This window comes from Talpa occidentalis, unplaced genomic scaffold (assembly GCF_014898055.3).
Source record: "Talpa occidentalis isolate TD23 unplaced genomic scaffold, MPIMG_talOcc4v2.1 talOcc4.5, whole genome shotgun sequence".
In the NCBI taxonomy this organism is placed as follows: Eukaryota; Metazoa; Chordata; class Mammalia; order Eulipotyphla; family Talpidae; genus Talpa; species Talpa occidentalis.
The window spans coordinates 48,439,644-48,462,017 of record NW_023604861.1 but is presented as its reverse complement, the minus strand read 5'-3'; the positions used below and the strand labels follow the sequence as shown (position 1 = coordinate 48,462,017).

Here is a 22,374-nt window from a genome sequence, read left to right as displayed (position 1 = left end):
ACATTTGTTGTTGCTAGTTTTTTTAATATGTGCCATTCTCACTGGTGTAAGATGGTATCTCATGGTAGTTTTGATTTGCATTTCCCTGATTACAAGTGATGTTGAACATTTTTTCATATGCCTGTTGGCCATTTGCATTTCCTCTTCAGAGAAGTTTCTTTTTAGCTCTTCTGCCCATTTTTTGACTGGATTATTTTCTTTGTTGTTGCTGAGTCTCATCAGCTCTTTGCAGATTTTTGTGATCAGTCCTTTATCATTAGTGTTGGGTGCAAAAATGTTCTCCCAGTTGGTGGGGTTTCTCTTTGTTTTTGTTATTGTCTCTTTTGCTGTGCAGAAGCTTTTTAATTTGATGTAGTCCCAGCTGTTTATCTTTGCCTTCACTATCACTGCTTTGGGTGATGTGTCTGTAAAGATGTCTTTGATATGCAAATCATGTAGTGTTTCGCCTGTATTTCCTTCTATGTATTTTATGGTTTCAGGTCTTATGTCTAGTTCTTTAATCCATTTTGAATTGATTTTTGTGTATGGTGTGAGGTAGTGGTCAAGCTTCATTCTTTTGCATGTAGCAACCCAGTTTTCCCAGCACCATTTATTGAACAAACTTTCTTTGCTCCATTGCATAGTCTTTGCTCCTTTGTCAAAGATTAGTTGACCATAAACCCAGATTAAAATTTTAAATGGTCATGGTGGAGCTCAGACACCTGTATAAAGTTCTTCCTTCCATGCTAATATGCTACATTGAGAATCACTGCTCTAAAGTCTCTTTGTGAAGAAAGAACTTCCTTCTTGGTCGGCTGCTCGTGCAACTGTAGAGATGGTAGCAACAGGGGTGTCGCTAAGGCAATAATAGGCTACAAACTTGGGCCTCCCCTGGTGGCGCAGTGGTTGAGCGCTGGGCTGCAAAGCTGCCCACAGCCTCTTCAGTGCCTGCCACCAGCGAGGGTCCCACATGGCGCTCAGACCTCTCCTGCCACGCCCGCTGCTCCCCTCAGCAGTGTATTTTGTCAGTCTGCCTGTTCTGTTCCCTGCTCTGGCTCTGGTGAATTCTCTCACCCTCCCACGCTTCTGACTGTACCCAGTGCTTGTATAAATAAATAAATAAATCTTAAAAAAAAAAAAAAAGGCTACAAACTTATTGAGTGAGTTTGGTGAAAGGCACTGACAAAGTAAAAGATGACAAAAGTATTACTGTTTTTATTTCATTTCAAAAGGTTGGTAAGACCTGACATCTATGTGTGTTACCATCCTGGTTACAACCCGTGGTTGCACATACCACCGGTTTTGTCCTCAAAATCTTGTGAGATAGGTAAGAAAGGGATTATCGAGGTGAGGAAATGAGGGTGAGGAAATGACTCATCCAGGATCACACAAATAACTAGCTAGCAGCTAGTTAATTGGGTTAGAATCCAGATTTCTGATTGCTATTCCCTTGTAATAAATTGCTTCTGTTATAAATTAGAATCCCATACAGTTCTAGTTTCTCCTTGTGTGGTTCCTGGGTAGTCATTTAATCTCTCAGTATCCTCATCTATAAAATGGGGATAGTACTTGAAACTTATCTTACAGGGCCTCAGGATCAAATGAGATAAAGTACCCAGTAGGCTATAAAACTCAGTACAAATATAAGCTCTTGCTGTTATTATTAATTAGAAGAAGGAAGCAGTGGGTGGAGAGGGGTCAGGTTATTTATAAGGATGTTATCCTGCACTTGGGACTTTAAATTAACACCAAAGTATAAGTTGTTAGCTTACAATATTTTATTCTTTTGAATATAGTCTGCATATATTTTTGGCTAGGTTTATTTATTAATTTATCAGCAAGGACTGCAGGGTTGGCCTAAGTGGACTGGGTTTCCCAGAGTCAGTGTCTGAAGTGAGACATTGAATCCATTTGGGATTCACACTTCCTTTCCCGCTAGCCTCCTGAATTTCCTGGCTCTCATGGAATATGAAGCAGCTGTTGTATGTGTCCTTTGAAGCCTACAACACGTCATATTAGCTCATTTGGGTTCCCTGGACCTATTTTGGAAGATCCTGAATTAGTCACGTGGAGTACTTTTTCAAACATCTCTTGAACAGGACTGTTCTTTTGTTCAGCACTGGGCCTCACTGTTGAACACCAAACCTGGGTTAGGAGAGAAATGTCTGAGGGGTGTCAGAGACTTCTTTCATATCAGACAAAAATAGGGAATCATTTAAGAGAAGGAATGAAAGAAATGACTTCTTTCAAACCCACTTTCATCATTCAATTCACTGTCGGTGAGAAATGGAAGGATACTTAATGGTAGACATAAAAACACTCCTTATTTAGAAATACAGATCATTTTATACATATTTTTTGTTTGTCGCTGTCAAGTTCTATTCCCTCAAGCACAATGCCCTACATACAACAGATTTTCAATAAATGTTGTCCAGAATTTCTTTCTCTATGGCATTCATTCATTTATTCATATAAGAAACAATATGTTTGACTTTATGTCATGTACTATGCCAAGGCTGGGGATACACAGCTATAAAGACATAGTCCTGGGCCTCCCTGGTGGTGCAGGAGTTAAAGACATAGCACTATCAAGCGATCACCAGCCACTGCAGCATGAGTTTGATCCCCGGCCAGGGAGCGACCCACATGGCACAACAGACCTCTCATTTCTCCCCTGCTGCTCCACTCAGCAATCTGTCTGTTCTGCTCCCCACTCTGTCTCTGGTGAATCCTCTCACCCCCTGCACCTCTAGCCTATACCCCAGTTCTTATATGCATAAATATAAAAGAAATCTTTAAAAAAAAAAAAAGACATAATCCCCATTCTCAAGGAACTGATTGTTTATTGGAGAAACACGTGATCAGAGGACTGGGGTCAGCATACGTGCTCTGGTGGCAGGTGGCACAGGGTTCTACGGGGCACAAGGAAGAGGGCTGAGGTCAAGGAATAGGCTCCAGAGGGAATATCTGAGCTGACTCTTGAAGAGCAAAGAGGGTTTGGAGAGATGAGTGGGGCAGCGGGAGAGGACAGTAACAGGCAGGAGGAGGAAGTATATGGACACAGAGATCTGGGAACAGGAGGAGTGCAGAGAGCAAGCAAAAGAAAGCGTAGCCATACACTCTGGAGCTTATCCTGTAAGACCTTCATCTGTTCATAAATTAAATATAAGTTAAATGTAAATGAAGTGGAATAGGGACTATCAGAATGCATGATATGTAGAAAGGGTGTTTTATCTTATGAAACTTATATTTCAGTTATAGATGTGTGTGTGTGTGTGTGTGTACGTACAATATATGTCTGTCTGTACATGGACTTAGTGATTAAAAAAAAAGGGTTTGAGATGCTCTGCTGTGCTGTTACCAGATAAAGGGTCTAAAAATTTTCTCCAGGTCAGAACTTCTCTCATCGGTCTGGTTCTAGCCATCTGGCCACAAATGCAAACAAAAGGGACATCGGTGCACAAAAGAGAACAAAAACAATTTATTCTAAACAACAGTGGGGAGGGAGAGGAAGAAGTAATAGAGAGAGAGGGAAAGGGAGAAGGTCCAATTACTGATTGATTGCACCAGGTGGAGTTGCAGCTACAGGGGCTGGCAGTGTACAGCCAGGCCTGTGGCGGTGGCTGCGGTCAGGCATGGGCTTGGGGAAGGCCCACCACCTGGCAGGCCGACTGCCTTCCTCAGTAGCTGCAGTGAAAAAGAAAGAGCCTGTGTGCCTTACTCCCTTTTAAAGGCTCACTATAATGGCTGCTCAGCTACACCAGCTTCCCAACAGCCCCCTCACTCAGGACATTAGGGGGATTTGGGCACTGCTCAGACATCATCCCCTCTGGCTTGGGTGGTGCTACATCAGAGGATGGAGTTTGGCCTCTCATCTGTACTGGGCTCCTACAATAGTGCCACTGAAGTGTTTTTACCCAGAGAAGTGACATGATTAGATTTGCATTTTAGCATAGTTATGGCCACACATACAGAATGGATTCAGTAGTTGGAATGCAGCATGGTGGTAAGAACACATCTTGTGAATGGCAGATCAGTGAGTTAGAGGATCATGGGTCTCTCTGGTCATTAGGGAATGGCCATGTCAGTCTCATACTGCATATCCAGACTTATCTGAGAGTGAAAGATAGTCTTGTTTTCTTGTTTAGCTGACTATTTGGGTTTGTAATGGCAGACTGGCTGATGTTCTTAACTATTATACCTGTGGCAGATGGACTCTAATATGGCTTATAATGATTTTCACCTTCTAGTATTCATGCCTCTGGGTAATTATCTTCCTTTCAGTAGGGGTGAGACCTGTAATTTTCCTCTAAACAATAGAATATGCAAAAGACAACAGTTTCATGGATAGATTACTTAAGATTCTGACTTCCATCATGTTAGCAAGTCTCATCCTTGCTATCTTTGATGAAGCAAGTAGGTGTGTTATGAATTGCCAAGTGAAGAGCCTCTCATGCAAAGAACTGAAGGCAGCCTCTGGAATTAAGGCCTACAGTTCAATGTTCTGCAAAAATAGCTGAATCCAGTAAAACCACATGAGCTTGGATGTGGGTGCTTCCCTAGTCAAGTCTTCAGGTGAGACCCCAGCCCTGCTCAACACCTTGGACACATTACAGTCTTGGGACACAATCTGAAACAGAGAACCCAGTTAAACCGTGCCTAGATTCCTGATCCACAGACACTATGAGTAAACAGTGTGTGTGGTCTTGAACCTGTAAGATTGTAGTAATTTGCAGCAACACATAACTAATGTACTGTCTCATTTGTATTTGACTTTCTCTGTTTCCTTATATAGTTCCAACTTGATAACATTCATACTCTGGCACCCATACCAAACCATAATAGACTTTCATATTTTACTCATCAGTCCAGTGCTTTTGTGAGTGTAAATGGAGGAAGTGACTTCAGGAAATAATTGATAAAATCTAGGAAAATGGAAGATTAAAATGCTTTGCTATCCATTTCTCTACTTCTTGGCATAAATCCTATAAAATATTTCACACATATGCATAAGGTAATCTCTAAGAATTATCATGTAATCTTTAATATTAACTAAGTAGCAAAAATGGGGTGTTGCTATTACAAATGCTTATAAATGTTGAAGCAGCCTTGGCATTTATGATAGAGAAAGGTTGAAAGAGTTTGATGTATGTCAGAAAAGGAATAGACCTCAAATGGAGTCACTTGTGACTCCTCATTTTACTAAACCAAAATTTATTTGCAATTTTAACCCCTTGCAGGAATGTAATCTTTAACTAGTCAATCTGGAATTTCCTGGCTAATATTAGCAATAAAATCTGCCTGATAGGACCATTCCATCCTCCCAGGGCAGGTGACCTTGCCTGAAACAATCCATTCTCTTCCTTATCTTGTCCCCTCTTGTCTATAAATGCCTTCCATTTTGTATCACTCCTTTCTGTTTGCTAGATGGGATGTTGCCTGATTCATGAATTGTTAATTAAAGCCAATAAGATCTTTAAATTTACTTGGATGAATCCTGTTTTTTAACAGGTATATGCTATAAAAAGCTTGCATTGCAGTGAACAGGCCATTAAGGGCAATTCTGGTGTGAGCAAAAGAGAGCTGGAGAGAGAGCCTCAGTTTTCGTAAGTAATTTTGAATAGAATGTTGGTAGAAATAGGGATGATAAAGGCCATTCTGATGAGACATTAATTGGAAATAAGGAAAATTTCATTGGATAGTGGAATGAAATGCTATTATAAAATAGCAAAGAACTGAACTGTGTTCGTGTTCTAGTGTTTTGTGACAATTAGAATTTGCATGCAACCAAATTGGATATTTAACTAAAGCAGTTTCTAAGCAAAGTGTTGCAGGAGTAGCCTGGTTCTTCTTGACTCCTTACAGTAAAAGGCAAGAAGAGAGAAATGACTTAAATACAAAGTTGTTAATCAAGAGGATGCAGAACCTTTAGAGTTGGAAACTTCCCAATGTACCCCAATTGAAAAGAATGAGAAAGTTGTTTAGGAGACAACGCTTCGTTAACGAAAGGCCAGTAGACCATTTTATAAGGAGATTAGTGTGGGTCAGTCATCTCAACAGAAACCAGGAGCTAGTCTCCAAGATAATGAGAGAATGGCCAAGGATTTCCACCAACATGATTCAGAAATGATCAGGGCTGTCACTCCAATCACAGGCCCAGTGTGCAAAGCAGGGGAGAGCAATTTTAAAGGAGGAGCTCAGTGCAAGCTGCTGGGTACCTCCTCATACTTGTAGTTGGTGCCTTGCTTCTTGTTGCTGGAGCAAAGTCCTGTCCAAGTGAGGTCTGTGCAAGACCAGGTTCAGCACAGGCACAGCGGTTTTCTTTTGAGAAGGTGCAGGCACAAACTAGTGTTGCCTGCACAATTCAGAGAGTGTACAAGACCTGGAGTGTGGTTGCCTCAATCTAGAATTCAAAAGATAGGATCAAACTCCCGCAGAGTCTCAGGGGTGGTGCCTTGGCAGAGTCCAGGGCAATACCCAATGGTGACCTTACAAAAACATGGGGTTAGGCCTATTAGGAACCTTGGGGGTCCCAACCCCTGCCTGGCAAAAGTGGGAGGGCCAGACCACCATTCTAGTGTATCTGGAAGGCAGGACTTCTGCCCCAGTGGGCCTAGAGGGTAGAATAGCCAGCCAAAGTGCCTTAGTCTCTAGTCTTCAAGTTGAATGGAGTTTGTCCCATGAGGTTTTGGAAGTATTCAGGACCTATCACTCTTTTCTTCTTTTCTGTATCTCCCTTTTGGAATGGGAATGTCTGTCCTGTGCCTGTCTCACTATTTTGTATTTTGGAAATACTTGGCATTGTGGTTGCACAGGCTCATAGCTAGAGAGGAATCTGTGTCAGGGTGACTCTTATCTTGAATATCACCTGTGACTGATTTAGATGCAATTTTAGACTTCTGAGTTGATGACATGTGAAAAGGACATGAATTTTTGGGGGCGAAGGGTAGAATGCTATACTGAGTGTATATTCCTTTCCTGTTGCCTGTGACCCCAATTCATATGTTGAAATCTGACCTCTCAATGAGATGCAATTTGGACTGAGGTCATTGGGAGGTGATTAGGTCATGAGGTGAAGCCCCCATAAATGGGATTATCATCCTACAAAAGAGATTCCAGACTCCTAGGAACTGGCAACCTGAAAAAAGCCGTGTTTGTACTATTCCACTCTTCAGGCCACTGGCCTTCGGGCACAGGTACAGAGAAGCTGCCTCTGCCCTCCTCTCACACAAAGCTGAGCTGTGGCCTTTAGATTAACACAGGGCACATCTGATTCCTCCTGCTGGGGCTTGGAGGGCAGAGGACTCCTGCCTGGAGAGCTCCCCTCAGACTGGTGGAAGCATCCACTGTCATCCTCAAGAGACGACTCACTCCACCAACAATGGTTACCCCAAAGCCCGCAAGACTGCAGGGATTAAAAAAAAGGAGGCCCCACTTTTTTTTTTTTTTTCCGTGAGAGTCCATAGGAAGAAGGGAGTTTATTTAGGGAGCTTACAAATCTTTGGTGCCCCAGGGTCCTCTTTCCCTTCAGTGCAAAAGAGTACTTAGAATGATTTAACATTCATGTGGGGCTGACTTGGGTGTGAGGGAGGTTTTAACCCAGGCACAAACTTTGTTTCAAATACTGGTTAATAATTTATTTTCCTTTATTATTTTGAACAGAAGCTGGTAATCTAGGACCTCCATGTGAACAACTTTATGTGACTCTTTTTAATACTGTGGAGCCCCCTTATGGGAGTGAATGATGAGGCTCTGTAAATTAAGGGACATTTGTGTGAAAAAAAAGTTATTTGATAGATCAAAGGAAAAAAACAAAAAGAGACCCCAGAGAGATCCCTCTCTCCTGCCATCGTAAGCCCACAGCAAGGAGACAGTTGTCTAAGTTGTCTATGAACTAGGAAACAGGCCTTCACCAGACACTGAGTCTGCTTGATCTTGAATTTTCCTGTCACCAGAAATATGAGAAACACATTTCTACTGTTAATAAGTCATCTAGACTATGGTATGTTTGTCAAAGCAGTTCAGATGAACTAAGACATGAGGTTTGGAAGGAAACTAAATACCCATTAATAGGAAATGGATGAACCTTATTATACGGCTGCAGCAATTAAAATGAACAAACTATGTTTATAAACATGGGGATAAACCTCAGAAACACAACAATGAAAAGAAAAAGGCAATTCAGAAAGCATAAAAACATAATGAAAGATTGCAAAGCAGTATTTATAGAACGTGTATAATATAGTGATACACAGAAATAGTAAGAAACATGCACCTGACAGACAACATCAAAATCAGGATGTGGTAGGTACCAGGTTTTTGTTGTTTGCTTTTCATGTGCAACTGTACTTTTCTGGTATGTTGTAGATGCTTTTAAAAACAACTGAAATGCTTCTCTTGTTGTGAAGGACTACACCCAGACAGATCAAGAATGAAGAAACAGTATCAAACTTCTAATTGCTGTCCTTGTTTTATTTCATCATAACTTCACTTTCAGATATAAAAACAGGTAACCAATGAGTTGGGGGAAAGGACAGAATAAGGGCTGTTAGAATTCTTTATTACAAGCTGTTAGTGAGTTTTTTTGAAAGGTGAAATTTGTGGTGAGATTTGAGAAAGAAGCGAAGCAGCCTGGTGAACATAAGGAGAGAATAGCGAGGAGAATGGGTTGTTGAACAGTTTGCTTGAATAGTTAACCATTTAGGAATGATTCATGTAAGCCAGCATTTATGATTTTGTATCATTTATGCCCACAGATGACAAAATAGACCTAAAATGTAGCAGAGAAACAGAGGGAAGAAAGGAAATGGAATTTACCCCCAAACCACCACGTTCAATTTTCTATAGCCCAAGTAGAACAACACATGGAAAAACAGGAAAAGAAAGAATTCCACGAGGGGGGTCGTTTTAGAGTGCCTTGTCTGCTTAGGAGGGGAAATTGGATCCCCGATGTACCCTCCTTTTTTCATTGAGGCTTGAAATGTTTTGTGGTGGAGGTTGCTTGGTGTAATGCTGACTTCTATAAATAGAAAACCTAATCACAAGTGCTTTCCTGTGACATGCCACCCACATTGTAACATGCTTCATTGGCTAAATCAGAAGGTGACATGCTTTCACATTCACTTCAAGATATTCTGCATGACAGAAATAAAGGGACTCTTGCCACCACATTCCTAATGCATATCTGGTTATGTATTCCTTTACTAAATGTAAGGTCCCCAAACAGTTAGGCAAAAGAAGTATTGCATCTTGTAGCATATACATGATGACTTATTGCAGTGCTCAATGAAAATACTATTACTCCAGCTATCAAAGAGGACTATATATTCATTCATTGAATTATATACCCACAACACTCTAGAGTGTTATAAATCCACTTAACAGCCTTAAGTCCTGGGGTTTTTCTGTTCATAATTCTAAATTAGCATAAAGGAATAAAAAATCATGAGCAAGGAGAATTCCCATAGTCTATTGCCAAAAGGTTTTGTGTTTATTTTGGCATAAGTAAGAAATATTTTTAATTCCTAAAATGTGGAGCAGTTTGTTTCATTAGGGATGTGTGATTAAGTCAGGCTGGCCTAATACTGATCTTTAAAGAAAGTCTTGTTTCTAATGGGAGCACTGAAGCAGAAGTGTATTAAGTTCATGAATAAAAGAGAGGAAAAACCTCATTTTGACTGGATAAGGCAGAAATATAGGTACAAGGTACTTCATTTCCTTTTGTCTATTGTCTCCTCCTACTAAAAGGAGGATTGCTGCGAGAGAGGAAGTTTTTTTTACTAAGGAGAAATGTTAAGGAAACAATTCAATCAAAAATATTTAATGTGTCTTTATTACATAAAAGATAAAAAAAGGTGTTTTGAGAAGAGCCAGAAGTGTTCATCGGAGAAGCTTGAAATCTAAAGAAAAAAGACAAAAGCCAATGACTAAGCAATATATGACCTGCCCCTAGGCAGCATGGTTAGTTGTCAAGAAGGTGGTACTTGCAGGAATTATTGTGAGTACAGAGCAGGGTGGGACAGTTGTGAGCAAGAATGAGCCAAAAGGGTTTCACATAAAAGTCTGGGTTAGTTACTGCACTGTAGGAAGGATTTAGGGTCAGGGAATGGCATTGCAGGTGAAGGGAAATTAGGAGCAATGAACAAGATAAGGACGCGCATGGCATGCTTGGCGCAGCAAAGGAACTTGGAACCGGAATCAGCAAAGGAAATCTGAGTGCCAACCAGAGCTGGCGATGGAGCCTTGAAAACCGAGAGGGTGTATCCATTGAACCTTGAAAACAACTCCTATATTTAAGGAGCAGATAGAAGAGCTGATGAATATAATGAAGTAAGAATACTAAGGTCATGGACCACTAAGAAGGGTGATTGGCAAAATCAAATGCCACAGAGGCCAAAAAGACTGAGAACTTAGGAGAAAGCCAGTCTCTTTAATGAGTGGTGGCTCTTGACCATATTGTCTGTATGGATGAATCAGTTCCACCTCTTTTTTTTTTTTTTTTTTAAAGATTTATTTATTTATGCAAGAACTGGGGTACAGGTCAGAGGTATGGGGGGTGAGGACTCACCAGAGACAGAGTGGGGAACAGAACAGGCAGATCGACCAAAATACACTGAGGGGAGCAGTGAGCGAGTCAGGAGAGGTCTGCGGTGCCATGTGGGTTGCTCCCTGGTTGGGGATCGAACTCATGCAGCAGTGGCTGCGGATTGCTTCATAGGTTGCTTCTTAACCCCTTGCGCCACCAGGGAGGCCACAGTTCCACCTTTTGGATTTGCATAGTGTGTTTAACAATCACTTGAACTAGTCCAAAGTATCCAGTGAAAACAATAAACTAAAATTTATTGTCAGTTCTGTTCTTTCCCAGATGTCCATAGCCATGCTAGATTTTTAAGGCTGTGCTTCAGTGGTTCATGGCCTTCCTTTGGGTGACTGCCTTTCTGTAGCTTACTGCAAAGCAGCTGTTTCCTTTCACCGCTGTCATCCGTTCTCCTCAAGTGGCTTGTCCTGCTGAGCTGATTCTCTGGGATCCTGACTTCAAAAAATAAGGGGGGTTATGCATTAGAACCTTGCATTTGGAGACTTCATGGCTATAGACTGCACTCCAACCCTGGCCAGCTGCCTTGCAAATGTAAGCAACTGGTCACAAGGGAAATTAGATGAGCGATAGACGGATCAGGTGAACCTATCATCCCTACTACAAAAACATGTGTTCAGCTGATAGATCAGTATCATCTTCTCCAAGAGTAAAGAAGACTCTATTTATATATGCAGAACTGTAACCAAATTGCTAAGGTGTTGCTTCTATTAGGGTGCTATTACTTCATACTCAGATTTGTTTAGGGCTTGAATACTATCTTTTCTATTATAATGTAAACCTATAATCAGCAGCCTTTGGTTTCTTTTCTTTCCCTTAGACATCAGATTCCAGCTACTCTCCATTGTTTCCTCATTTATTCTAAATATTTTTCATAATTTAGCTCTCTATGTAAGTAGCTAGGGGAGGATATGTGTATAAGCTGCTTAATATTTATTGAGCAGCTAACTACACAGCGGGTTAAGTCAAATAGAAAATACAGATACCTACTAAGGAAGGAATATTATTTTTATACTGGCCCTAGAGTTCCTCTTGGGGAAGCAACTTTCCGTCTTGGAGAAGAGAAGGGGAGAGAGGGGACCAGAGAGATAGCAGAGAAAGGGAAGTTGCAGTTTATGCTCAAAGAGGATGAGGGTAGGTGGATTCAAATACTATTGGGATAGTGAGATGTTGTTAGGGGGAAAAGGATGTCCTAAAGCTAATCCCATACAGGCTTTGTGGACTCCACCCCCACCCCAGGCCAAAGCCAAAGACACTGGGAACTCCAAATCCCATCACCACCAAAGGGAAGGTGGCTGGGACCTGAGGGTGGGGTTAAGCAGACAAGTTGGTATAAAGGCAGACACGTGGGCTTTGGGGGGGGGGTCCCCCATTTTGGCTCTCCACCAGCTAGTAGCGTCTGGCCAGCTCTGAGAGTGACTGTGGGTTTCCAGGTCTGCGGATCGGGTAGGACGCATTAAAGACTTTATTTCCCTATTTTCTCCCTGAGTTGTGCATTTATTTCCTTTTCCCTTGTAAATAGACCTTTTATTAACCTTTTGTGTGTGTCTTTAGTGGAGTATTAATAAGTCCCTTTTAAGCGCGGGTGAGGACCCACAGCCAGGAACCCGTTCAATATCGGGGCTGTCCTATAACAATGTGAGGCAGTCTAAATATTCAGGAAAAGCAAGAATTCAGAGCAAGAAGGGACTATGAGATTGTAACCCCCAGGGAATATGCAATCTTGGAGAGAGCACGGGTCTCTGCAGGTTGTGGAAAAGGGACTTGAGTCAATTTCAACAAAATCTCTGTGAAAACATGACCCCAACTGAGCACTGGATGACATACACAGCAGCTTGATATCTTCAATCACAATTTCTGAAGAGACATTTATTACTAGGAAACCACAGGGTCAATAACTCTCCCTTTCCTCCCCGATTTACTCAACAATTTTAGGCCTTTTTTTCCTCATCTGCAAAAAATCTGGAGGCTGGACCTAGAAGATCTCCATGGTTTCTATTAAGTCTACAGCTCTAATAATCTCATAGCTACTAACAGCAGATTGTTTGCGGGGAGAGGGGCAGGAAATGGGTGTTAAAAGGCACAAACTTCCAGTTTGTAATTGCTGGGGATGGAATGTACAATATTGTGAATATAGCTAATAATACTGCACTGTATCCTAAAAGAAATCTATTAGTTTCATTTTCTTTGAGGTACATTTACATAGTGTAATGTAGAAATCTTGTATACCCATTCTGTAAGTTTTGACAAATGCATATACCTCTGTAACCCAAACTCTAAGCAATAGAGCTTTTCCATCACTACAGAAATCCCTCTTCAGTCAACTGCCCACTTTATCTCCAAGATACTCTCCTGACTCTTATCATGAAGGATTAAATAATTAATATTTGTTATTGTTAAATGCCAGGTTTTGTTTTATAATAATCAGTATCAACGTTTTTATTTCTCACACAAACACTGTAGATCGCTATTTCCATTTTGCTTATTAAAACGTTGAGTATCAAAGCAGGCAAAGGAGTGCCCCTGGTTCTCAGCTCCCAAGTGTGACAGCAGAACCTGAACTAAGGTGTGTGTTGTAGAAGCCCGAGTGCTTAACCTGTCTATACTACACTGCACCTCTGAGACAGTCAAGTGTCAGTCCACGAACGATTCCGAAGAAATGTTAAAGATTCAGGTTTATAGTTGCTTGTTGATTTTGATTTTTGCTTTATTTAATTCGTCTTTTTCCTGGTCCCTTATTTAGGTTTTCTAGATTCCTGCTATGAATGAGACCATCCGGTATTTTTCTTTTTCTTTCTGGCTTATTTCGCTGAGCATGATCCCTTCCAGCTCCATCCATGCTGCAAATGGCATGAGTTTATCTTTTTTGACGGCTGAGTAATATTCCATCGTGTATATATACCACATCTGCTTGATCCAGTCATGTAATTTGGGGCATTTGGGCTGTTTCCATAGCTTAGCAATTGTAAACCAGAGACACACTGGGGGTTGGGGGGGGGGGAGGTGGAGAGGGGAGGGGAAGAGGGATTATGGTCAAAATAGGGGGGATGGTGGGAATTATATGTGGAATATAACCAAGATGAAAATGCACACATTGTGCAAAAATGAAAAATGATGGTAAAAACCATGTAAAATAAAATATTAAAAAATAAAGATTCAGTGAAACCAGTGCTACCTACAAAGTCTCAAATCTCCTGAATAATCCTAAGGGCCATATGCTTTACGTTTTAGTAAATGACTCGTTTCCATCCCTGCGGACTCCGCCGCAGCGGCGGCCGGTGCCCCACCCCATCCCACCCCAAAAAATGGCATTAAAGAGGTGCGATAGATGGCGAATTCGATTTCACTGGTGAAAAGCCCAAACAGAAAGGGCTTGGGTTCCAAACACGCCCTCCCTCCGGCAGCGCCAGGGGGATGGGCAGGGGAAGACGACCTTTAAAGAGCCCGGAGCGGAGATTTCGGGGCGCTCCTTCCGCTGACGCCGGGGCGTTCTCTGAGAACAGAGCCGGCAGCAACGCGCGGCGCCCTGAGCACAGGACACGCGCCCGCCACGGGGATTGGGCGCTGCCGCCGCGGGACTCGTCGGGCGGGAGCCGCGCTCAGTCAGCCGCCCGCCCTCCTCAATGTCACCGGCTCCCTCCCAGACTCACTCAGGCGTTTCCCTTCCCCCGCACCCGGGCGGGGTTCCCGGGCTCCTCCCAGGAGCTGACTCCCCAGGCCCGCGCTCCCCTCCCCCCGGCCCCGCCCTGCACCACAGCCCGCGGCTGCCATGGCAACGTTACGCCGCCGCCGCCGCCCCTTCACGCACGTCGCGAACTAACGGACTCCGCCGCAGCGGCGGCCGGTGCCCCACCCCCACCCCACCTGGACCGCTTCCCCAACGGTCGGCCGACGTGCGGCACCTAGGTAATGAACGCAAGGGAGAAGGGGACGGAGATGGAGCAGGAGAGGAGGCGCCGCGGCCCCCAGGCCCGGAGTCCGTCTCCCAGTGCCCGAGGCGCCGTGATTGTGCGCCTCGCGGGTCTCGGGGCGCGGGCATCAGTGCGGGGGGGGAGCAGTGGGAGCGCGAGGCTCAGGGCATTATGGGGATTGTAGTTCAGCGACTCCTTGGGCTCTAGTCCTTGGCGTGCTGGCCCGGACAGACGAACTACAAAGCCCAGCGGCCCCGACAGATGGGAAAGACCGATAAACTTTGAGAGGCTCGGGAGAGAGAAAAGCTCTTTGTGGCGAGGGGGCTCTTGGGTGGTCACGGAGTTGTGCTGTGTGCCCTGGGAAAGGGAAGTAGAGGTGAGACTTGTGCTTCCCGCCCTGCCGTTTGGCCTGCCCCTGCTACAGCGCTCGGCCCCACCCGGGCTGGCCACCGCCCCGCGTAATCTCGGGGATGAGCAGCCGCCCAAGCTGCAGGGCCTCGGGCCTTCGGCGCCTCTGACCTTCCCAGGTTGCTGCCTCTCGGTGCAGAACCGTATGTATGTCACACATTTGATATGAGACCCAAGAGACTATATTTTAAAGGGTTTTTCTCCCACCCCCGTTTATTTCTTGGCATATCATCATGTTTATTCTGAAGTAACTCAGAGGCATTTGCTATTAGGCCCATTAATTGCTAATTACTCAAAAGGCATTCATGTTTAAAGGTTAAGTGTCGAAGTAGATGAAAGGTACCATGCTACTTTGTAATAGGATCTGTAGCTCACAGTATTCTTACTACTTTGCATTTTTGCATTTTATTTATTGAGGGTCAGGATAGCAAAATGTGTACACCCTCCATCCTCACCTGCTGCCTTGAACAATGCCTACCCATATTTTGATTTTACTTTGAAGATTCGGTTCGCTTTCAGTTACTACTGATTTTAAAAGCACAAGCCTTACTCTCTTTTTTAAGCAGTAGTAATAATTATTTTCTTTGGTTATTCCAGTGTATTCCAGAATAGCTCAGAAGTATGTTTTCAGAATGAAAAATGCCAGGTTTTTTTTTTTTTTTTTTTTTTTTTTTTAAGAGCTCTGGAATACACACTGTATTCCCTAGATTTGACTCAGATCCTGGTGATAAGAAAGATGAATACAGTTTAATTTTTAGACAACTATTCCAGGAATTTGGTGTCTTGTGTACTATGTTAGAAATTGGTGCTAGTGTTTGGGGTTATTGTGTGTGTTTGCTTAAACAAGAAAACAAGCCACTGTAAAATTTATTCGCAATTAAAATGAAGCTTACCTCTAAATTTTGCTTAAAGTAGCAATTTTGTACAAGGAGATGGAAAGTAGGCTCAGTGATGTAGGTATTTGAAGTATTTTACTTACTCTTTCAAGACTTGTTAAGAACCTGTTTGTAGGTTGTGAAAAAGTATCAGGTTTTTCTGCCCTCCGGCCATTGGGATTGATGATGGATCCCTGTAGTCCTGAATTCATGCCTGATGGCAGGCACCTGGAATAGGGTGTGGGCATATGTAGATGGGATTCACCTGGGCTAAGACTGGGCTTATAAGGGTGGCATCACTGGATGCCAGCAGAAGTCAGAGAGTGAAAGAGAAGCAGAGACCACCAGAGACCACTGGAGAGCCCAGAATGAGTGAAAATTTGCTGGGCCTGGGAGGCCTGCCAGCTGCACGGGAGGGGAGGGCCGGCGGGCACCTCTGCCTGCCCTATACCTGGCAAATCCCAATAAAAGCCTGCAAAAGCCACCGAGGGCTCCAGGATTCTCTCCTCCTTTACCCCATCTGCTTGGGTCATAGAGATCCTGCTTCGTGTCTTTTGCCGTTATACTGTTGTATGCCAGACATCATGCCAGGTGGTGGGGTTAGTGATGTGATAAGAAAGTATCTTGTATGCACAGTGATGTCATCACAATAGTGTGATAGAGATAGGTACAATTTGCTATAGGAACTCAGAGTGGGATTAAATAACAGTAACTTCCAGTATGTGAGGCAAAACCAGCATATTTTGCAAACAACAGTTTACTTAATCCTCAGAACAGCCTTGTGAAATAGCTCTTGTTATTTAGAGAAGAAGAAACAGACACCTTGCTTAAAGTCATCTGATAAGGTGTGATCCTGGGATTTCCACCAAGGTGGGTCTAATTAATCCACTGAGGCCATCATATGTACCCATTACTAGAAAGATTCTGACTCTCTTTAAGGAGATCTGGTGAAATCTCCAGTGTGGTGTGACCTTTGGCTTGTGCTAAGAAAGTTGAGTAAGGTTTCATTTGAGAAAGGATGAGGAAAGATATTCTAGGCAAATGGCACAATAAGAGCAAAGGATAGACTTTTTTTTTTTTTTCTTCCTTCCAAAGATTTATTTATGTATTTATACAAGCACTGGGTACAGTCAGAAGCACGAGAGGGTGAGAGAATTCCCCGAGCCAGAGCGGGGAGCAGAGCAGGCAGAAGGACCGAAGTACACTGCTGAGGGGAGCAGCAGGCGGCAGGAAAGGGCTGCGCACCATGTGGGACCCTCCAGTGGCCGGCTGGCCGGGAGCAGCGGGGGATTGAACCGGTGCTGCAGAGGCTGCGGGCAGTTTCGCAACCCAGTGCTCAACCACTGCGCCACCCCACCGGGGAGGCCCTGGAGTGTGTTTGTTTTTGGGGAATTCTAGGTCATTCTGATCACTGAAGCCCAGAATATTTGCAGAGTAGAGGGAGAGGCCAGATCTTAAAGTACTTAGACCATGATTAGGAGTTCAGAATTTTTCTTCAACATAGCATGAATAATTTGAAGAATTTCAAATGGGGTAGTGGCGTTCTTGAGTTTGTATTTTAGAGTAAGTCCAGTTGCAGTGTGGACTATGGGTCCATGAGAGAAGAGATTAAAATGGTGCTAGGAAAGTCAATTTTAGGGGGAAAAATGTTGAGCAGAAAAATGAGAGTTTGAACTAAGCAGTTGTGAATTAGAAAAGATGGATTGTGGAAATATATGAGTTAATATTGAGCGGATTTAGAGTTTGGATGTTGGAGGCTGAAAAGGTTTGGAAATTTGAGAAATAATATTCCTAGTTTTCTGGCTAGGATGACTAGCAGGATAGTGAAACCATTGATTGAGATGAGGAGGAGCAAGTGTTTGTTGCAGTGAAAGAACCACTTGAGTTTTGAATACTTTTTCAAAATTTTTGTGGGATATTCAAGTATTCCATGCATTTAGATCTGGAGTTCATGAGAGGCCTCAGGACTGGAGGTAGAGGTTTGCATTTAGATAAGTAGTTGTAGTTGTTGTAGAGACTGAACCAGCTTACACAGGAGAACTGTTTAGAAATGAAAAATGAAGAAGTTTGAATATGGAACTTTTGGTAAGCAGAGCATTTAGGGTGTATATGTCTGTGTGTGTGTGTATGTGTGTGTTTGGGGAGGTTATTTTTGAGAGGAAGTGGGAGAAGAGCCCACAAATGAGGCAGAGAGGTTATAAGGCAGAGAAGGAGAAGAGTAATCTTAGCATAGACTACTTGGGAGAAATAAAGCTTATTTTCTTCTGCATAGCTACATACACAAAAGAAAATAGAATAATGAGCCCCCATATGGGTTATCTAGCTTGAACAACTAACACATAATCTATTTTGTTTATCTATAACCCCTACCCACAACTGGAAAGTTTGAAAACTAAATTCAGATATATCTTTTCATCTGTATTTTTTAAATTAATCTTAAAGGTTAAGGATTCTTTCAGCATCTATAATTATAACATTATACTACTTAAAGAATTGACAGTATTTTTTTTTTTAAGACTGATATCAGACTACTAGGGAAAGAGCCAATAAAGAGGAAGATGTAGAAGATGAGAGAGGAAAGATTAGAGATCCGTGAAAATGTAGGAAAGGATGGGATGAGCAGTATGACAAAATACATTTGATAAGTATCCATTGAATGCCAGCTGTGTTCCTAGACGGTACACTAGTATTGATTGAGAAATGGATGCATTGAAAAAAGAAGTGAAAATGGATATGGATATTTATAGTTTGGGTGGTAAAATCTGAGAGTTCAAAGTGCTTAGGTATAAACATCAGCTGAAGAGAGTCTGAACTAAGTAGTTGTGAGTTAGAAAGATGGATTGCAGAAATATTTGAGTTAAAATCGATCTAAGTAAGAGTTTGGATGTTGGGGTCTAGTAAGGTTTGCAGCTCTGAAAAAAATTTCTGGAGTTAGGAAAGGTAAATGGTGGAGATTTAGAAGAGCCACTGTGAAAATGGAACTGAAGACAAGAAAGAATTATTTCATTAAGCTGAGATTAGAAATAAGTAATCTTCGGGGCCTCCCCAGTGGCGCAGCGGTTGAGAGCTGGGTTGCGAAGCTGCCCGCAGCCTCTGCGGCACCGGTTCGATCCCCGGTTGCTCCCCGGCCACCGGAGGAGGGTCCCACATGGCGCGCAGACCTCTCCTGCCGCCCGCTGCTCCCCTCAGCAGTGTGCTTCGGTCCTTCTGCCTGCTCTGCTCCCTGCTCTGCTCTGGTGAATTCTCTCACCCTCCTGTGCTTCTGACTGTACCCAGTGCTTGTATAAATAAATAAAATCTAAAAAAAAAAAAAAGTATTTGAAAGATTTAAAAAAAAAAAAAAAAAGAAATAAGTAATCTTCAATGACAGCAAAACATGAGGTTGTGTGATCATTTTTCCTTAAACTTTGATTTACTATGGGAGGGAACCAATAACATAATGTTATGGAAGAGAAGAGAATCCAGGTCAAGAACATATGATTGGATCTTTCCTCAACAACTTTAGATTAATCCACTTAGCTGATAATTAATATCTATTTTATACAAATATCACATTAAAACACGATAGGGTCTTGGGCCTCCCCTGGTGGCGCAGTGGTTGAGTGCTGGGTTGCGAAGCTGCCCGCAGCCTCTACCGTGCCGGTTCGATCCCCGGCTGCCAGTGAGGGTCCCACATGGTGCACAGACCTCTCCTGCCGCCCACTGCTCCCCTCAGCAGTGTATTTCGTTGGTCTGCCTGTTCTGTTCCCTGCTCTGGCTCTGGTGAATTCTCTCACCCTCCTGTGCTTCTGACTGTACCCAGTGCTTGTATAAATAAATAAATAAATAAATCTTAAAAAAAACCAACAAAAAACAAGATAGGGTCTTATAGATCTTTTGGGTTAATACTTAGTACTTATTTTCTCAGCATACAGAGGTATTCTTTTATTAGGAACTTTTTTTGGAGGGTCATTTACTGTTTGTGGTAGAATGGAAGGTCTAGATCTGTTGTCCATTTCTGGAACTACAACTTAAAGTCAGTGTGATCATATGCAAGTTACCATACTGTTACCCTTACTCAAAAACAAACATACAAACTAATACTGTTTTTTATAAGATTGTTGGGAAGATTAAATCATTGTAGGTAAAACCTAAGTGCTCAATAACCGAAGGTCTTTTTTCTCCCCTTTTCTTCCTCTTCCTTACTTTATCAACAACATGGCAAAATTGTCAGTTCTCTTTGACAAAAGACTATGTTCTGTGATTTTACTTGACCACATTAAGCAGGATGATCAAGTACTAGTTACATTACAAAATGATGATTTGATCTATAAAGGGACTCATTAATTGTTATTTTAAATGAGACTTTCTTAAACTCCATAAAATATTATTTCATAGAACATTAATAGTAGCGATGGTTTTGTGTTGGTTTTATCTAAGAAATAGGGAGTTGCATTACGTAATTTGAGATTCCAGTTAACTAAAATTTTTTTATTCTTTGACTATATCTCATTTCTGGACTGATTCATAGTATGATGTCGCTAATATTTGAGCATCCATTTATAAATGAAAATATGTGTATTTTTGGTGTACTCAGCATTATTGTAAATATTTCCTTTCCTAGATAGTCCATTTATTATATATGTGGTACACCTTGTAAAAGTGTAGAATACCTAGTAAGTCAGGTATAATATAGACATTTGCTAGATAAATTCTCAAGTTATAAATTGTGAGAGTATTTAAAAAAGGTGAGTTGTTTGTTTGATCTCCAATATATGTCTTTATATGTGCATCTTTTGCCAAGGATGGTTTCATTGTGGTCCGAGATGAAGGTTTGGAGATCCCTTTCTGACTTTTGTAATTTAAAATTAGTAATTGTCCATCAGAAACACATATTAGCAGCTTATTAAAAAGTGAGTTTAGTTTGAAAGTTTTATTCTTTTCAATCTTGGTATGAAGATATTTTTTGTGAACACTTTTTTTTGCACACAAGAGCTGGGGTGCAGGCAGAGACGTGGGGGAAGGGGATGAGAGGGTTCATCATAGACAGCAGGTTGCAGAATGGGAGGATCCACTGAAATACACTGCTGAGGGGAGCAGCAGGCTAGACAGGGGCGGTCTGCTGTGCCATGTGGGCCACTTCCCTGGCCAGGGATTGAATTCATGCTGCAGTTGCTGTGGACAGCTTCATAGTGCTGCGTCTTTACCCCTTGTGCCACCAGGGAGGCCCCTTTTGTAAACACTTTTATCGTTTGTGTTTTGTGCTTAGTTACCACTGTCATGTTTACTTTCCAAGGTATTCTGGAACTCTTTAGAATGAGAACTATATTGACATTTGTCAAGTACATGTGCTTTCATTTCAATTCAAGAAACATATTTGTGTGTTTCTGTTTTCCCCTATCTTAAAGGCGCTTACTGTGTAGTCAGAGGTCCATACATATTTATTTGTGGTAAATTCACTCTCTTGTGTGTTAAGGAGATAAGTCTCCAGAGAGCATAATTCTTTTATTTCTAACTTTCACACATTTGAGGGACAAATAATGTAACTTTATTTGTTGTGTTTGGATGTCCTGTTCCATTATTTTATTCCTCTGCCCCCATGAGTGCCTTTATACTTATAAAATAATATTCTTTCTGATGATTTTCCCTTCTTTACATTTTTCTTGGTGATTAGGAGATAGGAAGAGGAAATGAATGAGAGAATCAGTCGGTTCTGTTTTATTGTTTTAGAGATCTCCTTATGGGAGAGTATGGATGAATGTAGTATTTAACTTATATTTCCTGATAAGAATATAGATATTGGGCCTGCCCGGTGGCGCAGCGGTTGAGCGCTGGGTTGTGAAGCTGTCCGCAGCTTCTGCAGCGCCGGTTCGATCCCCGGCTGCTCCCGGGCCACCGGAGGAGGGTCCCACATGGCGCACCTACTGCTTTCCTGCACCTACTGCTCCCCTCAGCAGTGTACTTCGGTCCTTCTGCCTGCTCTGCTCCCCGCTCTGGCTCTGATGAATTCTCTCACCCTCTCGTGCTTCTGACTGTACCCAGTGCATGTATAAATAAATAAATAAATCTTTAAAAAAAAAAATAGGTATTTTCTTACTCTTCTTATTTCCTCTGCTCTACTGTATAGTCTTTGAAGTCAGGAAATATGTTGATAACGCTATGTGACCTTACATAGTTTGTTACAAAAACATATATATTTGCTAAATCGGCTAGGTGCTTACAAAATGATGTAGATTAAATAATGAATGTATGAGTGAATGAATATACCAGTTACTTGTTTAAAGACTCCTTGGTAAAATGATTTGAAGTAGACAAAGTTTTGAAAGGCTTTCATTAAAAACACTGACATTAAGGAACAATATTTCTTTATACTAGGCAACTAAAACAAAATATGTTCTTTACTTCCTTTCTACTAATTAACCTTTTATTTTTATTTATGAATTAACTTTATAACCTAGGAGTTGATTGAAGAAATTTGGGACAGTAGACTATAATGAGCTGACAGTGCAGAGGCCCTGAGACACCTCTGGGTACAAATCCAGGCTCTGGGCTAGTTTAAATTCTTCAAAGTGTTAGCCTCCTCAAATGGGGGTAACCGTTTTTATTTGGTAGTGTGGTGGGGATTAAA

At 42.1% G+C, this 22,374-nt stretch overlaps 1 protein-coding gene across 6 annotated transcripts in view; it reads left to right on the top strand.

The window, feature by feature from the left end:
- The window catches only part of KATNAL1 (katanin catalytic subunit A1 like 1), a 201,852-nt gene that overhangs the window by 96,404 nt on the left and 83,074 nt on the right, over positions 1 to 22,374 (top strand). For 3 of the 6 annotated variants that reach the window (XM_037527108.2, XM_037527109.2, XM_037527102.2), the window contains exon 1: positions 14,373 to 14,479. The exons of 2 other annotated variants lie outside the window; for them this stretch is intronic. The gene's annotated coding sequence lies outside the window, so the exon portion shown is untranslated. Of the gene's footprint in view, positions 1 to 14,372; positions 14,480 to 14,644; positions 14,861 to 22,374 lie in introns of those variants that run through there. One more of the 6 variants, XM_037527103.2, reaches the window with a different exon arrangement.